The sequence below is a fragment of the Silurus aristotelis genome (assembly GCF_946808225.1).
Source record: "Silurus aristotelis genome assembly, chromosome: 29".
In the NCBI taxonomy this organism is placed as follows: Eukaryota; Metazoa; Chordata; class Actinopteri; order Siluriformes; family Siluridae; genus Silurus; species Silurus aristotelis.
In genome coordinates this window covers 4,538,083-4,554,046 of record NC_139602.1, presented here as the reverse complement: position 1 = coordinate 4,554,046, position 15,964 = coordinate 4,538,083, and the positions used below count along the sequence as shown (strand labels likewise).

The following is a 15,964-nucleotide window of genomic DNA, read 5'->3' as shown; positions in this document are numbered from 1 at the left end:
GAAAGAGCAATCATACTCCAACCTCAGACAAGAGTAATCGCTGTCAGATATCAGTCATCTGAAGAAGACACAAAACGATTACTAATGTGAACATCATGTACATGTGGTTATATCAGGGGTTGCTGCTTATTCACTAGTGTTTTTGTTTTTACCTGTCTGATGATTTGTGTGTAGATTTAAAGACTGCACATGTTTATATTAACATTAACATCTGTTTTAGATCTTTGGATTGCTTTTGTTAACTTCTCACACACTACATATATCTTGATTCCTCTCTTTTTTCTTAGTCAGTTTTGGTCTTATATAAGTTTAGAGTCTGGTTTAACAGATCGATCTTTGTTGTGCAGTTGGACAGTAGGAAAAGGTTTATATTATAGTATGTCTAAATAAAAATCGATTTTGTGATAGTCGTGCTGTTTAAGGTAAAAATGTGCTTTTTACTTGTCACATGTGCTTTACACAGCGAAATTCTTTCTTTGCATATCCCAGCGCTGTTAGGAAGCTGGGGTCATAGTGCGGGTTAGCCATGATAGAGCACATCTGGAGCACAGGGGGTTAATGGCCCTGCTCAGGGGCCCTAAGACTGGCAGCTTAGCAATACTGGGGCTTGAACCCTCTTTATGCAGATTATATGCAGATCAAGTAACAGCTGATCTTTATTCTGGGTTAATAAGAATCTTAAATGATTGTTTAATGTTTTGTTTATCGCATTACAGAAATATTTTTTTGTTAAATTTAAATCACAAAACCCTGCGATTTTTAAAAGGAATGTGTAGACTTTTTATATCCACTGTACTTGTGTGCCTGTTACAAGCCCTTAGTTACTGCATGCATGAACAGCACACTTGTGGATTGTGACTTTTATTTCTTTATTCTTCTCCCATTCCCCCATCACAAGTACAAATTCACATTTCACATGTAAGAGTGCAGACAGAAAGTGCAGTGGGTGCATGCCCTTGTCATGACCTTGCTATATGCTGCTGAAGAAAATCACTTTTTGATATGCATGAAGAGGCAGCTATACAGAATCTGTAATTATAATTAGAGGATGGTAATGAGGGTGATGAAAGGCTGTGGTAAGAGAAATTGTAAATTGGACCTTTGGATGCTTGTGTTTTTAATAAGGAGGTATAGTGCAGTGAAAGAAAATCACTTGAACATAAGGGAATGTAAAATACAATTTACCCGTATAATACATTTAATTTCATAATGCTTTCAAAACTGAATTAAAAGAAATAGAGAAATAGTTGATTTAACAATACAACACAGTAAAGAACACACACACACACACATATATGTATATATAATATTAAGTTATAGATACAGTACTTTGCTTAAATTGTGAGAAAACTAAACTTATGTTTATTGTTACTTAAGAAATAAAATTCTTTATTTATTTATCCTAAGTAACAAAATAAATCTGTCTTAGTTTTCTGACATTATTTTATTTTATTTTATTTTATTTTATTTTACCTCTTAGACATGTTGAGACATTTTTGTTATATGGAATAAAGATGGTCATGAGTTTTGTAATAACAGAATCACATGTCAACCTGGTGTGTAAGGATAAAGTGAAATACAGCTTAGTGTAGTTTAGATCAGTCAAAGAGCTTTAAAGGTGCTCTCTCTCTCTCTCTCTCTCTCTCTCTCTCTCTCTCTCTCTCTCTCTCTTCTCTCTCTCTCTCTCTCTCTCTCTCTCTCTCTCTCTCTCTCTTTCTCTCTCTCTCTCTCTCTCTCTCTTTCTCTCTCACACACACACACACACACACACACACACACACACACACACACACACACACACACACACACACACACACACATAGAGAGAATGCTGTAGTTGCCAGGTCCTTAGCACAAGATAAAGTACACACACAAACACAGATGTATACACAAATATTCTTTCTCTGTTTGGTATTCGATGTGTTACTTTGATTGTTCTCTGTAGGAGGAATAGTGTAAAAATGTGAGCTGTTTGTCTTCATCTGGGATGAAAAAGAAAATATAAAATATTTTAAGCCAAACAGTAAAACAAACTAAAGATTTAATAAATGGCTAAAATAGTTTGTACATTGTAATGTTGTACATTATTTCTGTATAACAGGATTCAGGTTATAGTTCCAGCTTTAAACACATGTGCCATGTGACCTATGACTATTAATAAAGAATTTTGCGAACTGTCTGGTTAACAATGAGAAATATGACATTGTGCTGTTTTTGTTAGCAGACACTTATTTTACGTTTAAGGAAAAAGAAGGACGTTTCCATTGAAAAAAGGGAAACAATTGTAATAAATAAAAGAGAGAAATTCTGTATGTTACACAGAAGTATCTTAAAGATAATTAGAAATTGTGGGTGGAACTGATGTGTATAGTAGGTTTTATATAGTAGGTTTGTCAGTAAGCATTCCGCCAGTGGCATCATGTACAGTATGAACAAATAATTAATATAGCATTTTGCTATATATAGCATTTTGCTATATATAGCAAGTTATACCTGTCCGTTATACCTTAGCAAATATACATGTTATTGCTTGGCAAGAAATGTTTACATGCAAGAACACTAAAAAATATATATTTAATTATCTAAAAAGTAAACAATACAATCAAATTGTACCGTAAGACATGGCCATTCAGTCAGTCTCCACATTCTCCATCAAAAAGTCTCTGAAGTTCAGGGCAGGCTTTAATTTGAATGGATTTAACATGTTTGTATTTTGCCTGTAGTGAGTGAGTTATTTGCCTTTAGCACCAGACAAACTTGAATTCAAATTTAAGTTTAATTTGTCACATACAGTATATACTGTGTGAACTTCCAAAATACAGACAACATATTAATTGTCCCACCAGAGAAAACAACACACTGTATCATTGCTACACAATTCTTAAGGATGCAAATCGCTCTGTACCCCGGGCAGCCTTGGGGCCCTCCGATCACTGCTTGGTACAGGCAGAAACTAAAATCTGCTAAGCAGTCAACATGGGGCTGCACTACATTCTGCAACACCTTAACTGCTCAGGGACATATGCCCAGATTCTGGATGTGTCCTCTCCACACTGCTGTTCTCCTTCTATCCTGATGACTGCTAATCCAGTGACCCAACTGTTAAACTCCTAAAATTCTATGCTAATTGGACTCATCCAAGATGGCGACGAGTCTGCATATCAGCAGGAGGTGGAGCGGCTGGTGCTGTGGTGCAGTCAGTACAACCTTAAGCTAACCACGCTCAAAACTGTGGAGATGATAGTGGACTTTAGAAAACATCCCTCAACACTACTCCCCCTCACAGTATTCAAAAGCCGTGTGTCATCAGTGGAGACATTCAAGTTTTTGGGAACTACCATTTCCCAAGACCTGAAATGGGAGTCCAACATAAATGCCATTCTCAAAAAGGCCCAGCAGAGGATGTACTTTCTATGCCAATTGAGGAGGTCTGGTCTACCACAGGAGCTGTTGATGCAGTTCTACACTGCAGTCATTGAATCAGTCCTGTGCTCATCCATCACCATCAGGTTTGGAGCAGCAACAAAACAGGACACAACCAGACTGCAGCAAACAGTAAAAACAGCAGAAAGAAAATCATTGTCGCTCCTCTGCCCACTTTCCAGGACTTGTACTATATAAGAACAAAGAAACAGAAAGGAAAGATCACTACTGACCCTTCAACACCCTGGACACAACTGCATTCAACTCCTGGCAGGCACTACCGAGGTTTTTTCACCAAAGATGCCAGGAACAGTTTCTTTCCTCAGGCAATCAACCTCATTAAAAACTGACCAATGATATGCTCTGCTTCATATCTATAAGTTCTCTTTTAATCTGTATTGTCTCATATTGTCTGTTTAGTCTTGTATAGTCTAAGCTAAATGTATAGTGTTATTTATGTCTGTACTTTTGAGAATCACCGACAGCTGGATCCAAATTCCTTGTGTGTCAACACACTTAGCCAATAAACCTGATTCTGATAATCATACACAATATAATATGTAGTGAAATGAATGAAGTATGTTAGTAAAATGTGTAAGTTCTGCTTTTGAGTCCCACTGGTTTTACAGTTAATAATGTGGTTTCCTTTCTAACAGAACCACCCATGGTCAACTATTTTTGGTTTAATGCAAATATGTTGTAAATATGATATACTTTAGGTCACTGAGGTTCACTCTGGTTAAATTAAGTAATAACTTCCATTGAGTGACTATGGGAATGTTGGCCGAGCCTCTGTTAGTGAGGTCAAACCTAAACTGATGTATTTGAACTTTTAACTCTGTACTGTACTATGGACTTCAACCACCTACATCTGTGTATATGAATGCTATTGGCATGTTATTTAAACGTTTTCCCATTACATTGTTTTGTTTTACAATGATTTTAGCATTCAGAATCAAATATTTTGAATAGATTTCATTTTTGACTAAAATTTGCCTCAGTTGTGGGTAACATCTATAGAGTTATGGGCCATGGGTTAAATTGAATTAGTAAGTAAGTAAGTAGCAATAGTTTGTAGTCGATTCGTAACTTAACAGGTAGCCAGTGTATGGTTTATATGATTGGGCTTATATGGTGATATTTTCTCAGGACTGCGGCTGCATTCTTGACAAACTGTAGCTTGTTTATTAATGATGCAGGACCTCCACCTAGTAATGCATTACAAATAGTCTAGTCTGGAGGTTATAAAAGCATGGACGAGATTCTCTGCATCAGATATAGATAATGTGTTTCTTAGCTTAGCTTATATATATCTATATATAAAAACACTAAAGGTCAGGTTCTCCTTACTCAGAGATAGAACAGCTCTTTTTTTCTAATAACCAATGACATACATCATGTTGATATGTGCACGCACATGTTGGGAGGGCAGGATGTCTGATGAAACACACTGGTTATTATAAACCATAAAAGAGGTGGCAGAAAAAGAGAAAAGTCACGTAGAACAAATGGTTTGAATCCTCTGAAATATCTGATTAACCAAATGAAATGCAGTTTGTATTCTACATATTCCTGGTATGTCATGTGTTCACAGCTCAGGGCCTGCATTATATACTAGTGATTTTAATTGTGATATTTCATGCTGATGGATTTGTAGGATATGGAAAAGCATTATATCGAGAGAGAGAAGGTGCTGAGTTGTTGTTTTTTGTGTTTATGGAAATGGCTAATTTTTCCTGACATGTGCTGCTCATTCTTCTTCCTGCATTGATTTTTAGCATGGCTGGTCTGTGTTGCTGTGAAGACTGGATATCTTTTAGCTAATTAGACTGATTAATGTGATCCACCATTACATCTTGTCTCATTCATTCGTTTTCTTTGCAATTAACAAATGCACCATGCACACAAGTTTCTCAAGACAGATACAATATTAATCAAAAATTGAGAGCTTGTTTTATTGAGGTCACATTCATTCTAGAAAATAAAATATTAAAAATATTAAAAGTTATATAAGGAGCAATGGCTTTGCATGGTTAAGTGATATATAGCTGTTAACACATAGGGTGTTCTATATAATACATACAACATCTATGTGATGAAAATTATCAGCAGCAAGTATATGCAGAAATATAAATCAATCCAAATACAGAAATCTCTGCTTTAGAATGCACATGATACCAGACTGAGGCGAATGTGACCACGAAGCTTTGAGCCAAGACAATGCTGGGAACAAAATTCAGGAAAAGACAAAAAGAATCTCTGTCATTGGCAGGCCCAGACAAAACATTATGGATCTTTTGAAGTGACTTGTAGATAAAAGTTCACAAACACCTTCATCCCCTCTGACTGAGCTTTAAAGGATCAGTCAGGAATAATACAAGAAATGTGGTAGAGACTGTATCCTGTATAATGATATCAATATTTGGATAAAGATGGGGCTCAGGTGTTTTCAGTAACACATACCCAAGGGGTGAATGGACTTCCGTGGCACTGCTGTGCTCAGTGGTTAAAGAAGTTCATCACCTTTATACTGCAAGAGTCAGCAGGTAACTGTGAATCTGCTTATTGACCTTTATGTTGATTTGACTTTTAGAAGGAGCTTAGAAATAGATTTTTTGTTTTAATTTTTTACAAAACTTTGTGTATGCTTGTTTGACTTGAGCCTTTTGTTTTTTGATCCTCATCATCATGAATCATATCAGGTTTATTCAGAATCACTACTATTCAAAAGCAGGATATTTGAACCACTCTAGATCTTTTCTTTTATGCGTTTGGGAGGTGTGTGTGTGTGTGTGTGTGTGTGTGTGTGTGTGTGTGTGTGTGTGTGTGTGTGTGTGTGTGTGTGTGTGTGTGTTTTCCCAGGTTGGGAGGTTAAGTTGCTGCTAAAAGCTTTTTAAGTGTGGCAACTTTCATGTTTCCTAGGCAACCATCTCTCTTCTCTACAAATAGTGTGTAGCAAAATCTGACAAAAAGACATTTTACTAAATTCTGTTGACTCGTGCTCAGTGCTAAGATAATTAATGGTGTTATATTAATTCTCTTTGAATCTAAACAGACTAATGATTAGCTCTGGCACAAAGCCACAGACTCATATATTTTTCTATTTGGTAAATAATCCAAGAAGGTTAAAAACCAGTTTTTGTATATTTATGAACATATGCTTAGATTATAGTCGTGCTGGAGGATGCAGTTACAATTGCAGTATCTCACAAATGTGAGTACACCCCTCACCTTTCAGCAACCACTTTAGTATCTCTTCTCAAGGGGCAATACTATCGTCAATGTGCAGCTTGTATAGCAGTACAGATATATTGTCCTCTCAACATACAGCCATTATTGTCTAAATAACTGGCAACAAAAGAGAAGATATTCTAAAATGGTTGCTGAAATGTGAGGGGTGCACTTACTTTTGTGAGATACTGTACATTTGAACTTTAGGGCTGATATCTTCCTAATCATCGTTCTCCATGATACCATCCATTTACTGAAGTCTCCTTTCCAACACCACACAATATGGTGCTGCAATCCCAATGCTTTACACTTCATGTTGATCATATATGACGTTCTCACACTGAAAGAATGATGTTCCCCTTCATGTTGTTGCCTTGTTTTCTATAAGCCCCTCTGCTAATCTGTTATAAAAACATTTAATTAAGGATACTTGTTGCCTTCTGAGGTGTCAAGTGAACTGAAAATATACAGTATATCAATCATACAACTGAGCAGATATGAAGGTTAGAAACTCACAAGAAATCACTACCTTTAGTTTTAAAGTTAAATGCTTTAACCACTGAGCTACCACTATATATTACTATATGCCATATACTGTATATTCGGGATGATAAGATTCACCGATTCGCATCGGCGCATCTGCATAAAAGTTAACGATGTGATACACTAATTAAAAAAAAAAAGGCAGATACAAGTTGGCATTTGTATTGAAATAAGTCACTTTTGATTTGGATCACATTTGTATTGATACAAAACTATTAATTTATATTAATTTATAATTGTTAGTAGATGCGCTTTACTTTTATTATTTGGAAAGTGACCAATCATTTGTGACTAATATTTTATATGTAGATTGCTTTCTCGTTGCTAAACTGTTTCTCGAGCGCGTTCTCTCAGCACCACTGCTGCTACGTGAATATGACGTATCTCAACACTACAGAGACTGAGGCGTGTCCTGGGAGTCGCATAGAACAGTGGACACCAACCTTACTCTTACCTAACTTACTCTATTTCCGTTTTATTTATTATCTGATTTTGAACGATGTTTTATTTTGGAAAATGACCGGATTCTATCTGCCACATCTGTCTATGACTCACTCTTAATGCATGTCATGATGCCTCGGTCACATGTCTTACCTCCATTCTCTACCTTATTAAATGAGCTGCTCCGGCCGCTAACATATAAAACACACAGTGGATTCACGTTTATTATTATATTTAAAAGATACCAGTTTTTATGCCGGTCGTATCATTTTATTTTGTTGTATTTATCTGCCACACCTTAAAGGCCGGTCCATGAAAATATTTTCTGACATTAAACAGGTCTGTGGTGCAAAAAAGGTTGGGGACCTCTGGCATAGAATACAGATTTACATGGTAGAGGTAGAGCTGCATCTTCGTGCAGACAAAACAAGAAAAAAAACGTCTGGTTTTATTAAATCTTTTTTCTTTTTCTTTTTTTTTTATTCTTTTTTTTTTTTCACTGCAAAGGCCTGTTTGTGAATGGGGTCATGCGTTAGAAGTCAGAAGGCACTTAAATAACTTTATGATTTTCTGTCTGTCTGAACCAAAGAAATAAAAGCGTACAATCTGCGCCATATTAAATTGCACATCTTAAAATGCATTATGTTTTTTTAATTGTATTGTACTGGCTTGTGTAGAATCAAAGAGAAATTGAATCGCACTGCATCGTAATCTGGGTGAATCGTATCGCATCACATCTGTAGGTGCTTCTTTAATCATATCATATCTAGGGCTGCACCCAACGATTATTTTGATAATCGATTAATTGTGTGACTTTTTTTTTGTTTGTTTGTTTGTTTTTTCGATTAATTAGTTCGATAACTAAACATTTTTTCATTTGATATTTCGCTAATTATTACTATATAAAACCTTAATATAGGGTATTTATTTATAAAAGTACTTAAAAATAAATTGCAAAAGGCACAAATCGAGTTGAACTATCTTAAATTTTTAATTTCATAAAGCTTATAGTGGCTGCTTGTTGAATGCATTGGGGATTTCTCCTTTGAACAAACCCACTCATGCTGGGTTGTTTCTTCTGTTTTTAATAATAATTGCATATGGTAAGTTGACAACTATGTTTAAAAAATCTAAATAAAATATATAACAACATTGTTTTGACAATTTTTGTTTAAAAACAAAAAACTCAGACATTTAGTTAAGTTGTGAGGATATAAGCATCCAAAATATATAATTAATTTAATTGTGTATAAAAATATTATATGCGCATAAATGCAATATTCAAATATGGAAAACAAGCATGTAATCATATTAAAGCCGCAGTAAATCACGTTTGAAAACAGATAAGTTACTGCTGTAGTAGACAAATGCCATAAAAAGATAATGTAATGGAAAAATACGGCAAGCTAAAAGGCTTGAGTAAAAAAAAAAAAAAAAAAAAAGGAAAAACTTGTTAATCTTTGCATTTCACTTGTTAATGCCGCAAGTAGGCCCTGAACTCGCCGCCATTACACAAGCGGCTGTGTTATCTTGCTGTCACACTAACCTGTAATTTGAACAGCCCAACTAATTAATAATGACATTTGTTAAAAACGAATTTCGTTATAGATTATTATAAATTTTATCGATTAGTTGTTGCTGCCATAATCGTATCGTTGGCTTTGTATTGAGATGCAAATAGCATCAGCTGCAGTTATGGAGATGCACATCCCTACTGTATGTTACTATATATATATATATATATATTAAACCTTTGGTTTGAAGTGTATTTGTATTTTCAGTGTACAAGGCAATGTGAAGGTGTATTTTGCCTGCTGATTTATCTTCTGTCAGCATTATTGAGAAATTCTATTTAAATGACCTGACTGTAGTCAGACTGAATTATCTCTTCTCAGTGACTTCAGTGATTTTTAATAGGATTTCTGAGACACAGTTGATCGACCAGATCAGATTAAACAGTTAATGTTTTTCTGTTCAGAAAGCACTAAATCATGTATGGTAGTTTTTGCTCATTTACTGTGGTGATGAATGTTTTGTAGCAGTAGGAATGAATGCAGCAGTATTAATTGTATATGTTATTTTGTGTAACCTACAGTCTCAGAATGTCCTGCCGATTTATAGAGCAGTTTTATAGAGTGAAAGACAGATGCCTAAAGCCTGTTCACTTAGGGATTGTGTATGATAATGAGCCTAACTGTATCTCTAATTATATCATTTTATATTTAGAGAAACATGTAAGGACTAAGACAATGAGTTTAGTGTGGCAGACTGACAGAGACTATTTCTATAATATAAAACTATACTATACAACAAAACTATTTCTATTCAGGATTCATCTTGCTGAAACTTTGCTGTGATATTCTGGGACCAAAATAAGCGAGCTATATATTAGATTTTGGGCACAGCTGCCTGATTTATTCTCCCTATTTGCCTTAGTAATTGTTCTCTTCCCTTTTTCTTTCTTATTCATATCCTCTCTTTGACTGTAGCCCTAAGTGGGGGCCTGTCTGCATCGCTCGTTCCTGCGCTCTGAAAGTGAAATGGTGGAGCTGCTGTTGTCAGGTGTGCTGTGAATCACTTATGTAGATAACTTCACTGCTGCAGTGAATAGCAATGTGCTTCACCATTTCTGCTGTGAGAGATGGGCTTGAGCTCAATATTCTCAGGGGAAACTACACTGTTCTGACAGATGTAGAAGATTCATTGAGCTGAGCAGTGCAGACTTAAACTCAGGCCTGGTCACATATTAAATAGATTTTGTGGATTGGGAAAGCTTTATATTTTGGGTTGTTTTTTTATGTATTGTTGAGAGCTTCAATTTAATGTTTAATCTAATTAACCTTTAATCGGTCCTTGGGGTCTATATGACCCCAATCGACTTTTCCTTGATAAAAAAAAGGGTTCCCTTCATCTGAGTGGAATAATATTTTGTGACTTTTCCTACATAATCTATCTATACACACACAAAAAAACTGGGCTTGATTCGGTTGTTCTGAAGGTATGTAAAAAGATTTTTTACACTTCTGGTCTTCGGGGTCAATATGACCCCACATTGAAATGAATGGGAAATGTGAAAAAAACTAAATATTTTTTCTTCATTTGTCAAAAAAAAATCTATAAATCCAGCATAAATCAGAAATTTAGATCATCATTTAAGTGATTTTTTCATAAAAAATTTATATTTCATATGCAAGCTTATGGTGTAGTTGAGGAATTGTGTGGTAAATAGGTACAAAAGTACTTCATATCTCCCAAAACACAGCATTAATGAATAGATGAGAAGTAAACAAAAAAATATATATATTATTTGTATAATTAAAAATGTATATTTTTTGTATAATTTCTCTATCAATTGTTGGGGTCAAATAGACCCCAAAGACCAGATTTGTAAACAGGAAACAAAGACCTTATGAGGGTTAATATATAGTGGTGTAATACTTCTCACATATTCAGTGACATACACTAGAATGCCAAAAGTCAGTGGACCACCATACATAGTGCCTGACATCACTAAAGCTTTTATGCCTGAATAATCACAAAACTCTGGTGGAATCCTTCCCTATGAGTGGAGTGACCAATGGCATATTATTATACATCGATTTAAATATCCAGCAGAAACGCATGCTTTTGGCCATACAGTATTATGTAGTTCATTCATTTCCCTGCAGTAGGCAGTTTCTATCCACACAAGACAAGATAGTATTTTTTTCCACAAGCAAACAGACTCACAACCATTCAGTTCACTATAATTCCCACCTATCACCATTGTGGTTTGGTACAATAACCAAGTCTATTTTGCAGAGTCATATTCAAATCTAAATGCAAAATGTGTATTTCCATGTGCATTATGGTGCACAGCAGTGTGTAATTGCTGCCAAGTCCATTTTAATGTTATTAGATAGTACTTGGCATTATTAGCAGTTGGAAAACCTCATTGTTTTAAAGTTTTAAAAAGCCTTGCTAGAGTGAAATGAGTTTTCTGTTTTATTGTCAATGAGGAACGTCAATCACATCTTAGATCTCTTAGATCCTAATTAAGTTTTAAAATTTTTTTATTTGGAAAAAAGAATACATTTTTAATCAGTCTGGATGAGAGTATCTGCCAAATGCTTTAAATGTGAATGAAAATGCCATGATCCGATATTGCAATGTGTATACCATGGTAAAGATTTGTTTATCATGCACAACCAAAATCCCAAAATGAGTTCAGCTCCCAAATCTGAAATTCACAGAAAGTATTCATTATTGATCAGAGACACCTCTGTTTATTCCAGCTTTCTTCAGACTCTCAGTGCTTTTGGTACATGTTCACACTCCATATTAGCACAACAGACATTATCACACAGCATAATGCATGTTCAGCACTGACAGCCAAGTACATGCCTGATCTTCTGATCTTCAGCCTGGCAAAGCAGGTCGGTGAAGACATTCTAGCAGATCTTTAGGCAGAAACCTCTCAGTCTGGTGACTGGCAAATTTAGAACTGAGAATGATCAAATACATCAGAAACAGATTAACAATTGCTAAGCTGTTTGCGGTCCATGATGCACTTTTGTCTGCCATTTTTATCTTTCAGATGCTTTTCTGCTCACTGTGGTTGTAGTTGTTCTAGATTTCCTGTCAGAATTGGTCTGGCTATTATCCTCTGACCTCTGTCATCAGTGAGGGTTTTCGATTACAGAACTTGATGTTTTTTTACGCCAGGTTTTTCACACCACTGTAGAGACACATTGTGTGTAACATTCCCAGGAGATCATCAGTTTTAGAAATACTCAAACCAGCCCATCTGTCTCCAACAACCATGCCGAGGACCTGAGATAAAATTTTTCAATTTGATGTGAGGCTCTTGCCCTGTATCTGTGTGCATTCATGCCTTTTGCTGCTGCTACATGATTGGCTGATATCGTGGCTATTTGAAACAAGAACAAACTAATTCAGTATCAAACTAGAGACTCCAATCAGAAACAAAATACTCAGAAGTGCAGAATCCAGGGAAGCTTCAGGCTCCCAACCTGAAGAAAAGTCAGAAATCAGAAAGTAATTAATAAACAAAAAGAAATAATGCGGATTTTGATACAAAAAAAAGCCTGTATTTATTGTATCGTTGCATGAATAAACTTTATTTTCGGCTTCTCCCGTTAGGGGTCGCCACAGCGGATCCTCCGCACGTTTGATTTGGCACATGTTTTACGCTGGATGCCCTTCCTAACGCAACCCTCCCCAATTTATCCGGGCTTGGGACCGGCACTAAGAGTGGCTGGGGATGGTTCCCTGACCGGGAATCGAATCCGGGTCGCAGCGGTGGGAGCGCTGCATCTTAACCACTAGACCACCGTTGCATGAATAAACAGGTGTAAAGGTGTTCGTATTGTATGTGCTACTAAGTGCATGTAAACAGACTCTTTTCTGATTTGATTTTCCTCTTTCTTCTCTCCTGATAGGTAAGTCTGATGTGCACAATGAAGGCTTTTGTAGCAGCAGGTGAGTAAATCTTTTCCGTTCCAGTCTGCTGAGCCCAGCATCTGTCCACTGTTCATCATGTTTTATCTCGAAATTCTGATTTCTTAATTTTTGCTCAGTCTGTTAGTGATTGATGAAGTTCTCAGTGTATAATTTTTTATCTTTCATTTTGGCATATGATTCTCCAACATTGACATGTGACTGCTGTGTTTAAGTGCATGAATGTAGAATTTGATATCTGGACAGTGAAGTTAGTGTGAGTGTATTTACAGTAGGTGTGACTTTTTAGGGTCTTGTTCTGTTGTGTATAATTATACAGTCGTTAGGTCAGTAGTGTGCATTCATTCCCAGAATTCCCAACTGTTCTTTGGCAATTGGTAGCAATTGGTATTTCTTCTTCATTTTATTCTTCACAGTAAAATAATTTCAAAAAGGCCATTATGATCACAGGACAGGTTTTATTTGAAGATCAGCAGGCAAATGTGTACCACTATATTTAATCCTTATAGAGCTTTTTATTCCATGTCTTCATTCAATGCATTTTTAAACAAGTTTCTGTTATTGAAACGTGACTTTCAAGTGGCTTAATTAAACAATATTTAATAATTTAACAACCCTAATTCTAATTTATAGGAAAATACAGCCAGGGCATGTTGGATATATAACATAGACTGCCTAGACCCTTAACCATATTCACAGCACAATTTCTGTACATGACTTGTTAGCCTTGTTTTTGATCATTTAATAGTTCAGTTTCCTGATATGCAGTTCTGTTTGTGAGCGTAACCTGATTACATACAGCGTCAGGAGCAGCTGGAATAACTGCTATTTTAGTCAGGATATTAATGAGGCAGGATGCACGTGCATGTGATCTAATTAAGGGGCTTTTGTTCTCTGGAGCTGCCCCACTTTTACATCAGTCATTTACAGTACAGATCCTAATGCTAATCATCAGTAATGTAATTCTGTAATGAGCTGGAATGTATTGAGGTTTTTTTTTCTTTTTTTTTCATTAAACAACAAAATATACTAAATTTGCTATAACACTCCGAACCACCACCACCAATTCTAACAACTTTAAAAAAACTTTCTTTTCGGCTTCTCCCGTTAGGGGTCGCCACAGCGGATCCTCCGCACGTTTGATTTGGCACATGTTTTACGCTGGATGCCCTTCCTAACGCAACCCTCCCCAATTTATCCGGGCTTGGGACCGGCACTAAGAGTGGCTGGGGATGGTTCCCTGACCGGGAATCGAACCCGGGTCGCAGCGGTGGGAGCGCTGCATCTTAACTACTAGACCACCAGGGGACCTACCACCAATTCTAACAACAATAACACTAATAACAAGAACAAAACCAACAACAACAGCACTGCAATTAGCAACACCACCGCTAACAACATTAATATAAGCTGGAGCATTACCAATACATAAAATCAACACTACTATCATCATCATCATCAGTGGTGGACGAAGTACATAAAGAATGTAGTTGAGTAAAAGTAGAGATGCACTGGGTAAAATGTGACTTAAGTAAATGTTAAAGTGTCCCTTTAATCTTTCACTTGAGTAAAAGTACAAAAGTTTTTGCCTTCCAATGTACTTAAGTTTCCAAAGTACTATGATTTATTATAACTATAATGTTTCTATGATCATTTTACTTAATCAACTCAGTTTATGTGAAAATACACTAATGCTACTCTTATAACACAAATGTATTAATATAATGAGAATCAAACACTGATTGATATCTAATAAGATATCATGAGCCCAAAATCTTCTTTTCAACTACTTAAAAAATTTTACAAATAAGTTTCAGCTCTAAAAAGCTCCTCTCTGCTTCAGCTTCCATCACTGGATGAGTAAGAAATATTCTCAGAGCAGTCCACAAATTAGGAGACATTTCTGAGAGCTTCATTTCATGTATAAATATCCCCCTAAATGCATTTATTGCACAATTGAATCCTCAGTTCAGGACCTTTCCAGTACAATCACAGAAAACCTTTCTGACATCACCTCAATAGAAGGTAATAGAATCAATATATTCCAGTTTAACTACAATCCAACTACACTACAGGTTTAACATGTTTTGTTGTTACACACATTATAATAAACTACATATTATAATTTATAATATTGTGCAAGCTAAAAGAAATATTGTTGGTCTATGTCTGGAAAAACTGCTAGCAAGTACTGCCCGCAAGCCACATCCGGACCACTGTTTACCCTTGACCAGCCTGCATGAGTTCGCAGTAAAGGTGTAACAGCCCTCAAATATGTCAACTAACGGTAAAAAGAAATGTGTATACATATATATATATATATATATATATATATATATATATATATATATATATATATATATATATATATATATATACAGTGAGGAAAATAAGTATTTGAACACCCTGCTATTTTGCAAGTTCTCCCACTCAGAAATCATGGAGGGGTCTGGAATTGTCATCGTAGGTGCATGTCCACTGTGAGAGACATAATCTAAAAAAAAAAATCCAGAAATCACAATATATGATTTTTAAACTATTTATTTGTATGATACAGCTGCAAATAAGTATTTGAACACCTGTCTATCAGCTAGAATTCTGACCCTCAAAGACCTGTTAGTCCGCCTTTAAAATGTCCACCTACACTACATTTATTATCCTAAATTAGATGCACCTATTTGAGGTCGTTAGCTGCATAAAGACACCTGTCCACCCCATACAATCAGTAAGAATCCAACTACTAACATGGCCAAGACCAAAAAGAGCTGTCCAAAGACACTAGAGACAAAATTGTACACCTCCACAAGGCTGGAAAGGGCTACGGGGAAATTGCCAAGCAGCTTGGTGATAAAAGGTCCACTGTTGG

The 15,964-nt window shown here is 35.8% G+C and overlaps 2 protein-coding genes and 1 long non-coding RNA gene across 7 annotated transcripts in view; 1 reads left to right on the top strand and 2 right to left on the bottom strand.

Moving 5' to 3' along the window:
• The window catches only part of LOC310722588 (uncharacterized protein), a 478,020-nt gene that overhangs the window by 113,294 nt on the left and 348,762 nt on the right, over window positions 1–15,964 (bottom strand). The window lies entirely within an intron of this gene.
• The window catches only part of sash1a (SAM and SH3 domain containing 1a), a 316,459-nt gene that overhangs the window by 117,979 nt on the left and 182,516 nt on the right, over window positions 1–15,964 (top strand). The gene's annotated exons all lie outside the window — the stretch shown is intronic.
• On the bottom strand, window positions 12,668–15,276 carry LOC310722657. Its single transcript, XR_014532446.1, has 4 exons — window positions 15,042–15,276; window positions 14,416–14,950; window positions 12,988–14,166; window positions 12,668–12,755 (listed from the first exon to the last, which is right to left on the bottom strand). It is a non-coding gene; the product is annotated as an uncharacterized lncRNA (long non-coding RNA).